At 42.4% G+C, this 19,496-nt stretch overlaps 1 pseudogene; it reads left to right on the forward strand.

The window, feature by feature from the left end:
* Positions 1–18,627: 18,627 nt before the first annotated feature.
* LOC126429515 (5S ribosomal RNA) lies at positions 18,628–18,745 on the forward strand (annotated as a pseudogene).
* Positions 18,746–19,496: the final 751 nt, after the last annotated feature.

Consider the following 19,496-nt stretch of genomic DNA (forward strand, 5'->3'; position numbering starts at 1 on the left):
ACAATCCTCATGGGCTTCACAGCTGTGTTTACTCACTTGGTTCCTTAGCACAAACTCCGTCCGAACAGGCCTTGAAGGCCTATGGGTACCGACGGACCGCCGTGTCATCCTCAGACCTTATGCGTCGCCGGATGCGGATACGCAGGGGCATGCGCTCACCATGCCGCTCTCCCAACCCTTGTCAGTTTTCGCGACCAGGGTTGCTACTACTCAGTCTAGTAGCTCCTCAATTGACCTCACAAGGACTGAGTTCATTCCGCTTGCCAAAAGCTCTCGGCAGACCCGGACAGTCACCCACCCAAATGCTAGCTACTCCCGGCAGCGCTTAACTTCGGTGATACGACGGGAATTGGTGTTACCACTGCCGCAAGATCGTTTCTTCATCGAAGCCTTAGCCAATTCTTTTCATTCTCTTCTTGCGAAATCTGAAATTCAGCTATCGTACGAACTCTCTCTGGATATTGCGCTAAATTGTAATAGATAATGCCCTTCATTAGTTTCTATAAGACAAGACTATACACCGAAACGTGCTCTTTAAATCAACAACTGGGGCGTAACTACTTACTTAAACCAGAACAGAAAGAAGATCAGCATCGCTCGTAATGACATTTGTCTTTTTTACTGCGTTGCCGATGTAAATTTCAACTGGTAGTTTACCATACAGGTAACTTCGGTTTACACCCTACTGATTAGCCAACACCCTCAGCTGGACTAATGGTTGTACCTGTCTGAGTTAGATGGGAATATATGTCGTTATAATACGTTCAGTCTACACGACTTCTTATAACGGTAAGTAATTTTGAAATTGTAGTTGTGTACAACTGTGCGATAACGTTTCATCAGCGTGCCGTTTCTATGTCTGATTCTTGTGTTATTTGTATTTATAGCACTGAAGATAGAAGTACTGTCGGATGAAACGTAGATCTACAATACAATGAAAAAGACAGATGACATTAGGACCGCTGCTGACCTTTCTGTCGTAAATTAAATCACGGCCGCTGGTCACGACCATTCACAAGTAATTGACCGTGCTACTTACCTACTGGTAATGGTAAAGTAATGAACACGCTGTGTTACAGTGATGGCTTCGAAGTTGTCGACTCTTTCCACCATCGGTGACGTATCGTCATGAACTGTTTTTCTTACTACATACTCTATTTTGAAGTATGACGAAGTAAGCACACAGGAAAAAATATTGAAGGTGCACACGGTATCTTTGGGGTGCTGTATATGGTGTAGAACCGTACCATGCAATCACGTGATCCTCCACTGCACACGGAAGTAATGCCAGTGAAGTGGTGCCTTTGTGCCAGTCGTTTGTACCGAATCGGCGCAGTAAAATGGGTAGATGCAATGATGTGACAGAATGGTAAGAACAGGCTTACGTGTTTGGACGGGTTCAAGACCACACAGTGAATGAGCTTCCTCAATCTGATGGTATATCAACGTGGACTCCTCAACGGCTCTGCAAGAAATGGTGTACCACGCATAGTCTTTTAACAAGACCTAAGAACAGCCGCTGTAGGAAGACACTTAGTCGCGCCGACTGTAGACAAGCAAAACGCTTTGTCAGTGACAGTCGGTTTCAAGCGCTACAGGAATTGCTGCAGCTGGTAAATGCACGTCCATCTCAACCAATTTCTATACAAATATTGCTACGGCAATTGCACGCAAATGACATTTTGAGTCGCGTATCTTGCAGTAAGCCATTACTCACAGTGGTACATAACACTGCACGTCTTCAACAGGGCAAATAAAACAGAAGTTGTGTTGTATGTGTCCGGAGGCGAGTGATGTGGTCCAGCGTGTCTCGACTTTTTGTATCTTTCATGCGTTGAATCCACAGACAGCAAATGATGCATTTAAGTTGCAGTTCTGGCCGGGAGTAGCTTTGACACACTTTGCGGGTATTTTTCATACAGTGACTTGAGGCCACTCATGCATGAGCCACGATGCTCATTTCAACATGTCGGTAATCAAATGTTGCCCTTTCTTCTCCATCTTCACGATAAAGATTTTGCGAACGCTCTCATCTGTCAAGATACGCAAGAGCAGTGTTCATTGCTCCATTGCTGCACGTATTCCCCATGTCTTCCATACTGGCTCCCATTTCTTCCTTTATTACGCCATACGCCATCACAGAGTACCCCGTCGCCCTCCCCCAAGCCTTGTGGACATTTTCACCCTGTCCACTTTTTACGTTGATTGATGCCTTTGCTTTTAATTTCAGTGAAGGTTGTTTTAGCTTTTTATGTGCTCCATCAGTCCTTTAGACGACCATTTCATTTTAGATATCTTTTCATTTTGCCTGCAGCCATTTCGCCTTGGCTTATCCACACGTCCTTTTTATTTTGGTCATAAGCGATTGATGTATGAGGCAGGAGGAATACATTCAGACTTCGGGAATTGCAATTCCAAATAACACTGGTGCTGACAGGTCCCAATATTACCGAACTGCGAGTTTCATAAGTCGTTTTTGCAAAACACTGACACGAATTATTTACAGAACGAAAAAATTGGTAGAACCCGATCTTTTTCAATTTGGAATCCGGAAAAATGTAAGAACACGTGAGGCCATACTGATCCTACGACTTCTCATAGGAGATAGCTTAAGGAAAGACAATCCTACCTTTATTGCTTTGGTAGATTTGGAGACGACTTTTGACAATGTAGACTGGAATACAGTCTTCGGAAGTCTCAAGGCTGCAGGGATAAAATACAGGGAGCGCAACATCATATACAACTTGTAGAAAAGCTAGAAGGCAGTTATAAGAATCGAGGTGCATAAAAGGGGAGCAGTGGTTGAGAAGGGAGGGAGACAGGGGTTGAGAAGGGAGTGAGACAAGGTTGTAAGCTATGCCTGATGTTACCTAATACACTCTAACACAAAAAAGACGTATTATGGAGGAATAATACGAATGGGACAGAAATCGGTAGATGTGATGTACATGTACAGACAAACAAATGACTACAGTTTCAGAAAAATTGGATGATTTGTTCAGGAGAACGAGCTTCACACATTGAGAAAGTCAATAACGCCATGGTTTATCTCTGGCCCTTATACAATCAATTATTCGTCTAGGCATCGATCTATAGAGTAGTTGGATGTCCACCTATGGGATATCGTTCCAAATTCTGATCATCGAGGCTTATTTCGAAGCGGCCTTCGTCACTAAAGACAATTCTACTGGAGTAGATTCCACTGGAGTAGATTCCACTGGAGTAGACTCCACTGGAGTACTGGAGTGAGATTCCAGCCCTAAGATGTGATGCTGTGTCTGGAGACGCCCCAGGAAGCGGTAGGATACCAACCCGAGTGTCAATCGACATATAGCCCGACAACCAGGAGTGATGGTGAAGGATGCCATTTCTTTTCATAGCAGAACCCTTCTGGTTGTCATCCGCGGCACCCTTAAGGCACAGTGGTACGTCTACTATATCCACCCCTTGTTTTGTTGCCCTTCATGGCAAGCCATTCTTGGCTTACATTTCAGCAAGATAACGCCCGCCCGCACACGGCGAGAATATCTACTGCTTGTCTTCCGCTTGTCAAACCCTGCCTCTCCTCAACTCGGAACGTTTGGAGCATTATCGGCAGGTTCCTCCAACCAGCTTTGAATTTTGAAGATCTAATGCGTTAATTGGACAGAATTTGGCACGATATCCCTTAGGAGGACATCCAACAACTCTATCAGTCAATGTGAAGCCGAATAACAGCTTGCATAATGGCCATGGATTAATGCGTTGTTGACTTGCTCAGTTTATGGAACTCTTTCTCTTGCAATGTAGTCGACATAATCGTGTTGAGAGAATTCAGAAATTGATACGACTAGATATTTAAGATAATTCACATGTAATGTTCCGTCTCAGTTGCAAATTTTTTTTAAAAAATTTGTAATACATGTTTCGATCACAGTGGATCAAAAAATGGTTCAAATGGCTCTGAGCAGTATGGGAGTTAACTTCTGAGGTCATCAGTCCCCTAGAACTTAGATCTACTTAAACCTAACTAACCTAAGGATATCACACACATCCACGCCCGAGGCAGGATTCGAACCTGCGACCGCAGCGGTCGCGCGGTTCCTGACTGTAGCGCCTAGAACCGCTCAGCCACTCTGGCCAGCTCACACTGGGTCATCTTCAGATTTAAGTAATACTCTGATATGTTGTTCTGAGTTGACAAGACGGGTTGCTGACACAATTACTTAGATCTGAAGGTGATCCAATGTGTTCGAAACATGTATTCGAACATGAGACGGAACAATAAATGAGAATGATCTTAAATATCTTTCTCTTGCATAAATCGTCCGAATTTTTCTTAAATTGCAGTCGTTTGATTTTCTGTAGAACAGAAATCTGTTAACAACGAATGTAGAGTTAAGTGTCCTGAAGTTTTTTCTGCGGTTATTGGCCAGGAGTGTAGCCTTGTAAGGAAGTGACGCGTGAACGGTGAACAGTTCGGAAAAGAATAGAATACGAGCTTTTGAACCTTGGTGCTGCAGAAACACGCTGAAAATTAAATGGTTACATCCTGTAAAGAATGAGGAGGTACTAAACAGAACTGGGGAGAACAGTAATTTGTGGCATAACGTGACTAAAAGAAGGAGTTGGCTGACAGGGCACATTCTAAGACATCAAGGGGTCGTCATTTAGTATTGGAGGGAAATTCTGGGGTAAAAATTGTAGAGGAAGGCAGAGAGTGATGAGGTCAGTAAGCAGATTCAAAACGATGTTAGTTAAAGCAGTTATTCAGAGACCATGAGGCTTGCACAGGAAAGAGTAGCGTGGAGAGCTGCATCAAATCAGTCTCCGGACTGAGGGCCACAGCATAGTAACACAAGTTATTTATGTTGCTGTATTTCTTCCTTTCCCAGAACATTTTTTTACTTCGTTCTATCGTCGATCAATTGAAGCGTTTCTTCTTACCCAGGCGAATAAAATCACTATGGATGTAAGGTGATTTCATACTGTCGAACTGAATTACATGTATGGCAGATTAAAAGTGTGAAAGTGAGTAATATCGTTCTTTACATCATTATTCTTTGAAAAATACGCCAGCTCTCAAAGGAAGGCGATGATAACTCATAATTAGGATACAGGATTTGGCTTAAGGTGTCTCCACGCCTGCTTCGAAAGAGCGCTGACGCAGAGAGAAAGCGTGAGGAGGAGGGTCGTTTGGACGCGTTAGTTTTGGTGTGGTCGGCGCTATCTGTTTATATCTCAATGGTGGCGAGGAGGCACTCAGCGCGGCCTCATCTATCAAACCGGCCGAGGGTGCCGTGTCAGGGGAGGGAAGTAGGAGCAGGAGCAGGAGCAGGAGCAGGAGCAGGGCAGAGCTGGAGGAGCGGCCAGCGTGGCCTGCTGGGGTGCCCCGGTGGTCACTGGGGCAGCTCTGGCTGGCACACCGAACCTGTTCCACGCTCCACTTAGCAGACAATTTGCTATCTGCACTGCGGACCATTTATTAGCAGGTAGACTCACCCGGCCACACACGCAATGCAAATCATACAGACACAGACTTTTGATTTGAAGCTTGTCCAGGGATGGATTACTGTCTTATAAAGCACGGACTACAGCTTATAGACGCAGTAATGTTTACGCCTTTTATGAGACGAAACTGGAAGTTAGCAAACACATCGAGTCTAACGAAATCAGATTACAAATACCGCACCATCTTCGATTTGCAGCGTACTAAATTGTTCTGAAAGCATATACATCTAAACTCCGAAAGCCGCGTTAAGATGTGTGGAGAGGGCTATTTTCTGTACCGAAGTCACTTCCCTGTTTTCCTGTTCCAGTTTGGTACGGTTCAGTCGTCCGGAGTGGCCGAGCGGTTCTATGCGCTACAGTCTGGAGCCGCGCCACCGCTACGGACACAGGTTCGAATCCTGCCTAGGGCATGGATGTGTGTGATGTCCTTAGGTTTGTTAGGTTTAAGTAGTTCTAAGTTCTAGAGGACTGATGACCTCAGAAGTTAAGTTCCACAGTGCTCAGAGCCATTTGGTACTGTTCACAGGAAGAACGATTGCTGGGAAGTAATGTCTTCTCATTCCGTGCTCGTCGTCAAATATGTGGAGTCAAGGAATTCTACGTACTCGTTTCGCTAGACAATCTTTCCAAACAAACCGTATTAATAGGTTTTATTACAAAATGGAAAGATACAATACTTAACTTTGCAGTTACACAGATGTGTCACAAGTAAAGGGAGACGGACGAAACATTAAATCTTCTTCGGTATAAACAGTTCCAAGTCTTTGGTACACAAAGCGTACAAGCGAAATAAATGGAGTTGACGCTTTTATCCAAGTTACTAGTCGGGAACTTACTATTCAACTCGTATGTCGCCAGTCGGTCGCGGCTCTTATGTACTCTTCACATAGGGGCAGCTGCTGTCACGTTGTCGTCCTGGAGAGGGTTTGGTCAGTGTTCGATTGGCTGACGTCTTCTCACAGCCATCTCTTCTCTATCGTTCCCGACTGGCGTTTCGGCGCTTGACTTTTGGTCGTAACGCATAAGGTGAAGTTCAACAGCCGTAAAGTATTTTATAAAATGCATTTTAACCATCAGCTTTTTATTGATCCCATTGGTGATCCACCGGTTTCGGTTATTAACCATTATTCAGATGTAGGGTATAACATATTAGTTAAAAGCATCCCATATTCCATTGAAGGTGAATGATATCGAAATTATGCAGTGAAATTGTACAAACAATTTGTTTTAGAATACTGCCAGTCATATCTTATGTCAAACAGAGAGATGTCACAGGAGAAAGAAGGCGAACAATTAGTTGTTCATCTTGTTTCTTCTGTGATGTCTCTCTCTTTGCTCCTTAATTCTCAGTCCGTTTTTCTTCGAAGAGATGACATCTCGCAGGTCTGTTAGGTGTACTGTGCCATCTGCAAGATATAAGGACTTCTTGTGCAACACGTGATTCCAACTTTGAAAGAACGCAACCGTGTCCCAAATCACTACTTTCATCGAAGATGGGGCAACACACGTTTCCCTTGCCAGGTGGAAGATTTTCTTCGAGAAACCTTCGGTAAGGACGGCATCATCTGTAGGCAATTTCAGGAAGTATAGCCTTCCAGATCCCCTGATATAAATCCATGTGACATCTGAAAGATCATGTCAAACAGGAACGTACCTGGACGCTTCCTGATCTGAAGGACACCATACGACGACATATCGTTTTGATCACACCGAATGTGCAGCGAGCAACTGTCGACTATGCCGTGTTATAGATGCAGCATGTTGCTGAGTCGGGACCATGTAAATACCTGTTGTAACTTACGACTGCATCACCATAAACATTTAAAAAACCATCGTTTTCGTGTGTCTGACCGTTCCTACCCTTTTCCTACACCCACTCTGCATTCTGGGTCACATGGTGACAGAAACTGTAAGTATTATTTTTTCAGCATACTTCACGAGCGCACGTATTCATGAACATACCTATGATGTTTCAGCGTCCTGTGATTTATACGAGGTCTCTTCAAAAAATTCCGTTACTTTGTCCTTGGACATTCTTTCTTTCACAATTGATACACCGCTCCCAACACCGTGTCAGCTTTCGAAAGACCGCCATTTCCGAGATTTTCTTTTATCTCGTCTATTGTCGCAGAACTTCATCCTTTCAACGGAGTTTACAAATCTGAAAATAAAAGAAACGTCCACAGGGGCCAGGTTTGCAGAATACGGAGGATGGGGCAGCACAATGATTTCGTTTTTTGTGCAACAGTCATTCACCAACAGGGATAAATGTGCTGGTGCGTTATCGTGATGCAAGACATGAATTTTCTCGCCACATTTCAGGCCGTTTTCTTCTCACATTTTCACGCAGGGTTCGCAAACACGTCCCGATGGTAGCATCGATTAACATTTCGTCTCTGTGACACGAATTCATGACGAACTAATCCTTCAAAGGCAAGGAAAACTATCAGCATGGCTTTGACATTTGACCTGACCTGATGACTGTTTTTGGTGTTGGAGAACATTTCCCAATCCACTGTGAAGAGTGAACCTTGGCCTCGACATCATAGCCGTAGACTCAGGTGTCATCACCAGTTATGATTCTCTTAAGGTGCGAAGTGCCGGGGTGGAGAAGAGTTTGTACCTCTTTAATTCTGGTGAATTCTGCATGAGAACTGGACATGCACTCTACTCCCCAGCCCCTTACCTGCCACCTAGTTGGTTATGTGCACGACGCTAACAAAAGGAATTGATGGAAGACCCTGCTAGTTGGTAAAATAAGGAGTGCACACTCACAATAATTTACTAAAAATCATTATCTTCTCACTAAAGAAAAAGGGAATTTTATCATAATAAACGACAGGAAATGGGATTCTGTATCTATATGTATCTATGTATGCAACGATATGCGGATAAAATATTACAATGTGATTTATTATAAATCAGAACGTAAAGGTACTTGATTGTCAATACAAACAGTAGGCTAAAGGATAGGTTATACCGAACTATTATGAGAATAAGAGTTGGCTCGAGAACAAAGGGCTCATACCCTCTGTGATGCAATAGATTGACAATAGTGACTGGAGTTCCTAATAAATCAAATATAATTCCGCCAACTATGATGCAGTAATGTGATTAGCAGTGAGAGCTGAAATGAGATCACATGGAGAAACAAGCAAGGTGAACTTGTAGGAAAGCGAGCATGCGTGCTGCTGAGGGCTTCAGGTCCTATAATGCTGGAGCCGCAAAATACTTTAGCAGTCCTGAAGTCTGCAGCACGTCGTCGGTAGGCAGTATTCTGATGATGCAGACGCCGACTTCTGTTGTGCAGCAACTCTGTTTCAACCCCTGGCCTTGAAGGCTGTCCGAGAATTCTAAGTTCTGCCAATAAAATGCGACTAAGTTGCAAGACTGTCCGACTCCGACGTAGATCAGATCCCGAATGCCCTGCGCCCGCGCAGTGCAAGAGTAAAGCCAAAGTTACTCAACTCCCCACCACCCTCGAAAAGCGCGAATCAGCATTCAATGCTGATTCCAGAATTCATCTTAGAACATCATTCGTGCCAATAGCGACCGTACCCTCCAATTCCGAGCAGAGCTTTAGGACGTCAACTGGCCTCAGTTTAAGTTGACCAGTCATGCCTCTGCTATTTAGCTCAGGACACTGAACTTGACGTTTGACCGGCTACGAAAACAACATGCCTAGACCATCGGCCATCCGGCGTCAGACAGTCGCACACAGCAGAGCACAGTCCACAAGTATTCTCAGAGTCATGAGGACAATGCAGTCAGTCGGCACCAGCAGTCTTCGTTCCGGATGCGCCGGAACGGTAAACACATAAACTGCGGTGACACTCAGACGGCTCGCATGTGGTTTCGCCCTGCATACAACAGGCGAAACTTGACCGAGGTCAGTCGTCCCGTCAGTCGCTCAAGCCCATTGATGTACGAACCTCTCAGTATTCGCAGAAGTGCTGCCTCCGACCGGAAACGCAGTGTGCCGTTTCCTCCGGTGCTCGCCTTGTACAGGTCACCCGGGGAAGTAAGAGAGGAAACTAAAAGCAAGACCACATAAAGTTCCCAACATGCCTAACAGTCAAGTGAAAAGTATTTTGAGCTCTCAGACAAATACTCTCATTAGAATAACCTTATTCGGCCTGTTACCACCGTGCAATGGCATAAAACATTAATAAAACTGATGAAAATGAGAGGAGACATGTAAAAGAGGACATGGAACCTCTCAAAGGAACATCTCATTCTCATTTGCTCGATCCAAAAGCTCTTCACAGATTATGAGGCAGAAGTCTTTCTCGTCTTGACTCACGAGCCGTGGAACGAACTTGGCGGCAACATGATGCATTCCAAGATGCTGTGTTAGGATTTCATGACACGATCCAGCTGAAAGTTACATTCTTATGCAGTCTCTCGAACTGTCAGTTTTCGATTGGCGAGCACAATTTTGTTGACGTTCCTCACGTGAGTGTTGTCGATAGACTCGAAGGACGTCCCGAAGGAGGGGAATTTTTAACTTACGCCCAGCCATTTTTAAACTGTGTGAACATTCGTAATACAGGGTATAGCTTAAGCGCTCATCACCATAGGCTTCCTGCATCATTTGGTGTGGCTCTGCAGTGGTTTTCTTAAGTTTCACGCAAAATTTAATGCAGACGCGTTGCTCCTCGTCTCTGCCATTTCTAAATTCGCGAACTGTGAGACACAATGTTCTGAGCAATACAGTACTGAACAATAATTAACAGGCATACAGTGATGAAACACCCGACAATTACACACCGCACACACGCGCGTGCAGGGATGCCAACCGCGTTTCGCTCCTAGACACCACTAGCGTGAAATTACGAATATTCCGGAATTTTTTGAACAAACCTCGTACAGTCTGCACTGCAGCTCTCGGATTACCGCCAGTTTCATTATAATCACCCAGTACTTTCAAAAGTTGACAGTATCTTTCGCCACCTGTTGGTATCGCCAATGCAGAAACTGCACTGTCTTCTGCTCCGTGTTTCAATAATTTAAGGTTTCTCTTGTTGAAAATGAAAGACAGATTTCCCTACTTTCCACTTTTCCAAAGAGGCTGCAGCTCGTTTCAAGTAGTCTTCTGTTAAAGACAGAGGCAAAGTGATATGCGACGATATTAGATCTTCACAGGAAGTATCATCATAACTTACTTCCTAGCGTTTACGTCCAGGCCCTGTTGTACCAGTGAAGCTGTTCAACGAATGTGACTGTGGTGAAAGGGCATCCTCATTGTCATCATCGTTATCCTTACGCAAAAAAGCATGAAATGCCAATCCATTATTTTTCTCTATATCTAGTTCGTTTTCAGTTGTGAAGTAGTCTATGATTACTGCACAACGAAACTGAAAGATTTAAAAGCTAGCACAAAGAAAGCCCGAAATACTTTCGTTTGCCTTGTATAAAAGTTAGTCGAATTGTGGCATATTTTGATCCTGCTTAACAGTCACGATTTTAAGGACGTTTAAACGTTGCAATTTGACCTTCATTCCGTACCGGTCTTGCAGGTGCCGGCAGCCACATTTTGGTTCAGCGACATTATGATCACAAACCTCTTACTTACGGCGTCTGGTAGTATTTCAGACTTGGGCATTAGATGGCTGCAGTGGGGCGGAGTGAGTGAAATTTATTTATTTGCTGTTTCCTTTTGCTTTGTTATCTATATAAAAGAACAGACAGAATGTTGTGTATGAACTGTCATGAATATAGAACATAATATTTTAACGTAATTTCATATATGTTAGTAACAGCTAACCATTATGCTGTTTAAGAAGAAAAAATCTACATAATATCTATATAAAAACAAAAAAATAACAATAACTTAATAAAAGTCTGAATACTATCATTTGGCCATCTAACACACAGATACCTGCTCATCCGGAATCCCGAGGTGCATGCTACTGATGTATTTCACTATACAGCACTGATTGATCAAACATTTTCTGATCTGTAATTGCGCACTACACGATTATACAGCACACTATACAGCGCTACAGCGAGTGACAAACTTCCGGTGCGCACGAAAATTAAAATCTCTACATTCAGATTGTCGTAACACCGTGCTGTCAGAAGTACGCCTCAAATTTTCTGGAACTGGTATCTTCCAAGTGTTCTTCTTTATCCTTAAAGTATGAGGTGAAGTTGGTGATGTTTCCTTGTTACTCCATCGGTTTCGGTCAGCGATGATCATCTTCAGATTTGCTTTAAAACTTGTCCTAACATGGGGTCTCGGTAGCAAATGCACGTTAGTTCCAATCTCTAGCATCCGACAAAGGATATCACACGGTTTTCCAAATTGGTAACTTCACTTTACTCCCTGCTCGCTGAGATTCGGCTGAAAAGATAGCCTATCTTGCCTATATGGGTCGGGAATAAAAGGTAACCCCAAAAAGAAAAACCTAGTAAATTATTTCATACTGGTCTGAAACGAACTGTGACTCTTTAATGGCTGAATCTGAAATAACCTGACCTGTTCCTTGGAGTAGCGAACGATAAAAAATTTTATTAGCTTTATAATTTGTTTCTCATTGTTTTCAACGGTACAGTTATCTCCAATAAGCGACCTAGTAAGCAGCGTCGACAGGTATTGAACTTTCTGTTCTACTTTTATCTCAAAGAACAATCTTGATTTCAGTACTACGAAATATTAGGCCCTCAGAAGGTTAATGTGCAAAGCGTATTATTCGGTAGTCTATTGTGGATATATAGTACATGAGTATGAAGCGAATAACAAACGATTTATCTTAGCCAGCTGCTGTGGCCAAGCGGTTCTATGCACTCCAGACCGGAACTGCGATGCTGCTACGGTCGCAGGTTCGAATCCTGCCTCGGGCATGGATATGTGTGATGTCCTTAGGTTAGTTAGGTTTAATTAGTGCTAAGTCTAGGGGACTGATGACCTCAGATGTTAGTTCCCATAGTGCTTAGAGCCATTTGAACCATTTGATTTATCTTATGGCAGTGAGCGGAAATGAAAACTTGCTTTCTTGACGAGTGAGAACATAGATATGAGTATTTGTTACTTTCACAAGTGATATTTTAGGTGTTATGCTTTATAATAACGAATACTCATCGTAGTTATTATTTCATTGATGCTGATTCATAGCAATGATGTGACTTTAACCAACAGTGACCCTATCACCCCTATGCTATATAAGTTGGTTATTTCGCTTCAGAAACCGAAACTTCGGTTCATAATTACACCTATGGTCAGTGACCTACCACCTGCATATTACTAAGTCATTTATTAACATTTTATTTTAAGAGGTTATTTTGAAATTGGTTCCGACCAGTGGCTTCTTCTGTTCTATTCTTCAGTAACATCAAACCCATAATTTGGCGCTTACTTCCTCGTTGGCTTTAAAAACACTTCATCATCAACAGGACATGAAAGATTTCAACAGAAGTTTTCTGATTTATTAATCATTCGAAATGTTTGAACTGTACTGCATCTAGAGAGCTAAATACCAATATATAGTCAAATTTATATACTGCTCTGACTGTGTCATTGTGTTAATATCAGTTATGGTTTTATAGCACTTTCCTGAGACGGGAAGTCATAATAGCACTCATATTCTTTCATAATACTACAGACAATTTAGTACAGTTACTGCAAAATTTGTGCCGGCCGGAGTGGCCGACCGGTTCCAGGCTCTATAGTCTGGAACCGCGAGACCGCGACAGTCGCAGGTTCGAATCCTGCCTCGGGCATGGATATGTGTTATGTCCTTAGGTTGGTTAGGTTTAAGTAGTTCTAAGTTCTAGGGGACTGATGAAGTTAAGTCCCATAGTGCTCAGAGCTATTTGAATTTGCAAAATTTGTAATATAAGTATAGATAAATCGCGAGTAAAGCGAACGTTGGATCATATTGGTAGGTAGGGGAACCTTCCGTTTACTTTTGGAAAGAGCAGAGTAGGACAAACAGGCGGTGCGTTGAGCTCGTCAGTCCTAAGACTGGTTTTATGCAGCTCTCCATGTTCTCTGTCCTGTACAAGCTTCATCTCGGAATAACTACTCCAACTTATATCCTTCTGTATCTGCTTACTGTACCATCTCTTTTGTTTCCCTCTACCTTTTTAACCCCCCATATTTCCCCTCCAGTGCTGAACTGGTGATCCCTTGATGTCTCAAAATGTGTCCAGCCAATCGATCTCTTCTTCTAGTCGGGTTGCACCACAAATTTCTTTCCTCCCCTATTCTGTTCAGTACTTCCCTATTTGTTACGTGATCTGCCATCTACTCTCCAAGTAGAGGAACATTCTTCGAAATCGTTTGATATATTTCAGATAGCATCTACAAAAAGTATTGGGTGTACATAATGAAGAAAACACGCAATGTTTTGTGTTGGTCGACTCATAAAAATATTGAAAGTCTGATCCGATAAATACTTGAGCAAAAACTTCAATCTTGGGAAAACATAGTTTGAAGAGTTAAAGAAACTCTGTGTACATAGAAAACAGCAGTTCTCAACAACTATATCCACACAGGACGATTACGATTCGTTAAAAACTGTATTAAATGAATAACATCTCATTCAGTTTCTTCTACTCGCACTCCGTCCACTCCTGGATAAAATAAGAACAACGTGCTATATTTACTAGAATGCAAAGTACCTTCTGTCACCAAATTCTGAAATGTATTATGTTTCAATCATTTAAGTGTTGTGATTCACTTATAACATTTGGTGAACTGTAAGTGCAAAACTTCTAGGACGTTCGTTTCACTTTTATCTGAACCTAGTGTAAAACTGTGGAAACGTTATGTGCCCACATCTCACACTAATCATGGAGACACCAATAAGGAAGTTGCTACTTTACTGTAATGGACAGTATTGGTTCACACAACAAATATTTTAAAACGCTGAAAAAACATATCAGTCCCAAAATGATTCTCCTAATCAGATAAAAATTTCTGACTCTATACGCTGGCTATTGGTAGGAACTTGTTCACCCACTATTCAAGAAATCTTTCAGTTGATAAATCTTCGCCCTTACCGGTGACATTCAAGAACCCTGTGAGCAGAATAAAATGGAAATTTAACATCAAATTATTGGAAACTTCTTTAAATACAATTTCGTCGTCAAAAAGCATTGTGGTTTCGAATTTGAAAACAGAATGTCATGCAAGTCCATGCCAGTATTTATGAGACAGAACGAGTGCCAGGTTTTGGCATTTACGTATGAGGAGAAGCCAGTTTAAAACATCTAACCATGAAAGTGAAAAGATGTTTCTTTCAAATATGAAAGTAAAGAAATACGTTTTGCTTCCTTTGTTAGAGACTTTGGTCGTATAAGTCAATTCAGTTTGCTTTCTACCTTAAGTATGGCACGGCAGTTTAACCACCTCATGTATCTTGGTAGATCGTATAAGAAAGTAAACACTGCAATGTCTGTAAGGTGATGTTCCACGTAGTACTTGCTGAAGAGTTTCTGTGATGTTTTTCGTCGATATGACCTCGTACCTCCACATTTCTTTGAGGGTTGCATTGTGGGCGTAGCCGGTATTTCGAACGGCCAGTGGAACACTACTACTCTCTGAAAATACTCATGTTACACGCTTTGAGCCAACAAGGAAGTCGTAAGAAAATGTTTTCGTTTGCTTGTCATATGTACGTTAGTGCAATGTCTCGATTTGACAGTGTTCGCATAGTTAGATGCAGTTTTTCTACAGAAGTGCATGCACATCCGAAGGAACATTGCATGGAACGGTACGATAACTATCAAAATGGTCCAAATGGCTCTGAGCACTATGGGCCTTAACATCTGAGGTCATCAGTCCCCTTGAACTTTGAATTACTTAAACCTAACCAACCTAAGGACATCATACACATCCATGCCCGAGGCGGGATTCGAACCTGCGACAGTAGCGGTCGCGCGGTTCCAGACTGTAGCGCCTAGAACCGCTCGGCCACCCAGGCCGGCGAGGAATATCTTTATGAACACTATTACTTTCCTCACAATCCTAGGCATTGAGGAAAGATATGAGATTTAACTTCAGACACGGATGTGCGAGATCTAAATTTCTTCCACAGCTGTAATACGAACCGGTCACTTACGACGTGAAAACGATTCGTATTGTGGAATATACACAGGTTACATTGCGCGCGGCAGTTGAATTAACATTTCTATAATATTTGCCAGCCATGATTAGTGACTATCGGTTTTAGAATGATGTGCTGCATCCCTCTGTAACTTTAATCCGCTAATGGTATGCGCTGAGGATATCAAAAGCTAGACAACACTGTCAAAGGACAGATTTCAAATTCATTACTGTCAGTGCCGTTCACCATACTGGTGATGCACTGATGTATAACAGACACCGGTTTTTCTTTCTGCATGACTTAGCATATTACTGTTACTTCCTCGTCACCGAAATTATTTATTCGTCCGCCTTTTCCTCGGTCTTCCCAAATATCCTCTGCTCATTGGATTATAATTCCGTTATTAAAGTTGGCGTTCCGTTGTTTCCATTCTTGTGACTTGGTCCTCCCAGTAGTGCCCGTATTCCTTAAACTGTTCATCTGAGCTTTCCACTACCACTTCTTCCCTGAAGTCAGCATTCCTCCTCCTGTTGGACAATGTATACCCTTCTATTCTTCTAGGAATCTCATCTCCAATGTTTGTATTTCTTGTTCATTTCCTTCTTTTCACAGTCCACTACTCGCTTCCATGTTTCACTGCTGGTACTAACATCGTTTTTTCTTTTCTTGATTCAGTTCTGAAGACTCTATAGTGGGTTCCGTTAAAGTAATTAAATCTTTCTACTTTCTTTTCGGATATTTCTCCTTGTCATTCGCGTTACTGTTGTGCCAGACTTAACTTTCTCATGAATATCGTTTGTACACAAATGCTGCTCTCGTTTGAAAGGTATCCTGCGTGTTCACATAATGCTACCCTCCTCTGCTTACTTCAATTGCTTGAGTAGGAGCTATTGCGTCAATAAGACATTAAATATTATCTTTACAGAACTGACCCTGAGACTCCCAGAGAAAACTGCTAGGCCTGTATGATAATAATCTGTCGATGTCGCATTGTGCGTATCTCGAAAATTTCCTATGTGTCAGCTTCGCCGACTTGTTTATCCACGTACACTCTAATGTTACCAGATTCAATTTTACCAGTCTTCTTCATGTATAATCTTCGTCTTCTCTATTCCTTTGCAGCTGGGAAAAGACTGTCTCTAAATTTTAAATCTCACTTCATTTCGAAGCGTGATGAAACTAATTGTCTTTGCTGATTATGTAACAGTATTAGTCACTGCTGTATCCCAGAAAACCGTTGCTCACGAGGTCACACGCAGTGATGAGTCACTCTCACAACCGTGCATCTGGGTCGGTATCACGGTCTGTCCTTTATGGCTGGTCCGGATTACTCATCTCGCGCTCGGGACAAAGAAATATTTGTCTGTAGAGCTAAGTTTGGCTACTTAGCACGTATTTTTGTCATCTCTGAGTAAATCTCCGAGTCAATGACAAAAATTTTCAGCCAATGCAAATGTGGCGGATTCATACCTACCAGAAAATTAAGGCGGGACTCATCCACCAACCGGTCCCTACCGAAAATTTGTCAAGACTTAACTGGTTACAAAGCTTAATGCGTCTAGTCTGTAAAATTCTTATTTGATTTTTAGATTACAGATTGCATTCAGCATTGCGGTACTACTCTGGGTTACTGGGTTTATAGAAAACTGATAAATAGCATCGCCGTTTTAAAAATCTTTTCTTTATCTCTCTTTTCTTGGATGTGTGAGAAATTTGTGTGGATTAAAAAACAGAACGTCTCAACGGCAGCAGAATCCAATTTCTCTCCCTAACGCATGTTGTAACGTTTTTCAATTGGTCGTTAAACCGGTTCCCCTCCAGCTATTTATTCCCGCCTTCCTCTTCTCCATGCACAATCCATTCTTTCCGTGAGTAGAACCGGCGCCCATTTTGCATCCGACAGGGAATTCAGCGTTGGTGATGCTTAGGGTGATTCTTCCTGTTCATGTTCTCTTGCGTTTACCGTCCTGTAGATTAATCTTAGAAGAATTTGCAGCGCTTAATACCTTACTCTTATACTATTTAACGATATTTAAACTTAAATTAAAAGCGAAAGACCGACAAAATATACAAATAAAATATAATTCTAAGCTAAATGTCAACATACTGCACAAAAACCTAAAGTGTTTTTCGGAACGTACAGCTTCCCGTTGCATTTTTCTTACGAGTCTTCTCAAAAATTACAAGAACGTATCTCTCATTCCTAGCGTTTATCCCTTTGCGAGGGCGTCACTGTTTTCGTGATTTGGTAAATTTATAGACTTCTTGAGTGTTTAATTTTGTGATGGAATGCCCTTTCCGCTACCAAACTACCAGACGGTATGAATTGATCTTATTTTTTTCTGTAGTCGTAGAATTTTCTTCTCCAGTGGAACTTGTCTGCAACGTTGCACATTGTATAATAGGCTAAAGAATTCAGTAGCTTATTATACGCTGTTACGAAAATTCCTTTTATAATATTTCGTACTGCATAATTAGCTACAAATCTATAGTTCTTTTAGAATTGTGAATACAGAAATATACAAGGTGCGTCTGAAACGTTTTGAGAATTGTTCAGTAACTAAGTAACGAGCGTAAAAAGTGCTCACTTACTCTTGAGAGGGAAGACACTTCATTAAGTGCAACACAGTGCTGAATATTTTGGCCAGCCGATGCGGCCGAGCGGTTCTAGGCGCTTCAGTCTGGAACCGCGCGACCTCTACGGTCGCAGGTTAGAATCCTGCCTCGGGCATGGAAATGTGTGATGTACTTAGGTTAGTTAGGTTTAAGTAGTTCTAAGTTCTAGGGGACTTATGACCTCAGAAGTTAAGTCCCATAGTGCTCAGAGCCTTTTTTTTTTTTTTTTTTTTTATATTTGCTGGAGCAAAGTTGTCTGCCTTGGAAAGGCGAAATTTAAGAGTATCTGATGGCAAGATTAGTGGCGAATATCTCGAGTTCATAAAATCAATAAACAATAGGAAATGAGACGATCATGTAAAATCAGTATTAAGGAAAGGGAATGGAAGACTTGGGTTTGTGTTGGTAGGGTTGTGGTAGAACTCAGTGGATCTGTAAAGGAATTTAGGGAACGCCTACTCGATGAAGTACCAACGGCCTTGCTTCAGTGGTAACTCCGGTTCCCGTCAGATCACCGAAGTTAAGCGCTGTCGGGCTGGGCTAGCACTTGAATGGGTGACCATCCGGTCTGCCGAGCGCTGTTGGCAAGTGGGGTGCACACAGCCCTTGTGAGGCAAACAGAGGAGCTACTTGATTGATAAGTAGCGGCTACGATCTTGTAAACTGACATACGGCCGTGAGAGCGGTGTGCTGACCTCATGCCCCTCCATGACGCTTGAGGGCTGAGGATGTCGTGGCCGCCGGTCGGTACGTTGGGCCTTCCAAGGCCTGTTCGGATATAGTTTACTCGATGAAGACTACGCGATCATAATGTTACTGCCGCCGTATATTTCGCATAGATATCACCAGAATAAATTGAGAGAGATTAGGGCATGTACTTTTTTTCGTCTCAATACACGAATGAAATAGGAACAACAATCAACAGCATTGGTAATAAATGCTCAAGCCCGTGCACTGTCCAGTGACTGGTGGAATATATATGTAGTCGTAGAGAGTATGATACAGATTAACGTCAAGGTGTGGTGACAGACTTTGGAAAAAAAAGCGTCCAGCGCACGCTTGCGAGCCATTTTTTCAGTTTATTTTATTGCATATTTAAAGAGCTGTTATCTAGTATTTTAAAGTAGACGGGTACGTATTACAGTTTTCATCATTAAATTCCTAAGGGACCTTATAAGTAGATACGAGGTTTTTGCTTAAATTCTGCATGGAATCCTACCCTCTCCCTTGTTGAAAAACAGAGGGACAGAGTTTATGTTACCTGACCCGTCGACTATCAATTTCACCGTCGATAACTTCTGATGGCTACAGTGTGTGAGAGAGCTACCTTCCTGGTCA

Source organism: Schistocerca serialis, chromosome 1 (assembly GCF_023864345.2).
Source record: "Schistocerca serialis cubense isolate TAMUIC-IGC-003099 chromosome 1, iqSchSeri2.2, whole genome shotgun sequence".
NCBI classification, from domain to species: domain Eukaryota; kingdom Metazoa; phylum Arthropoda; class Insecta; order Orthoptera; family Acrididae; genus Schistocerca; species Schistocerca serialis.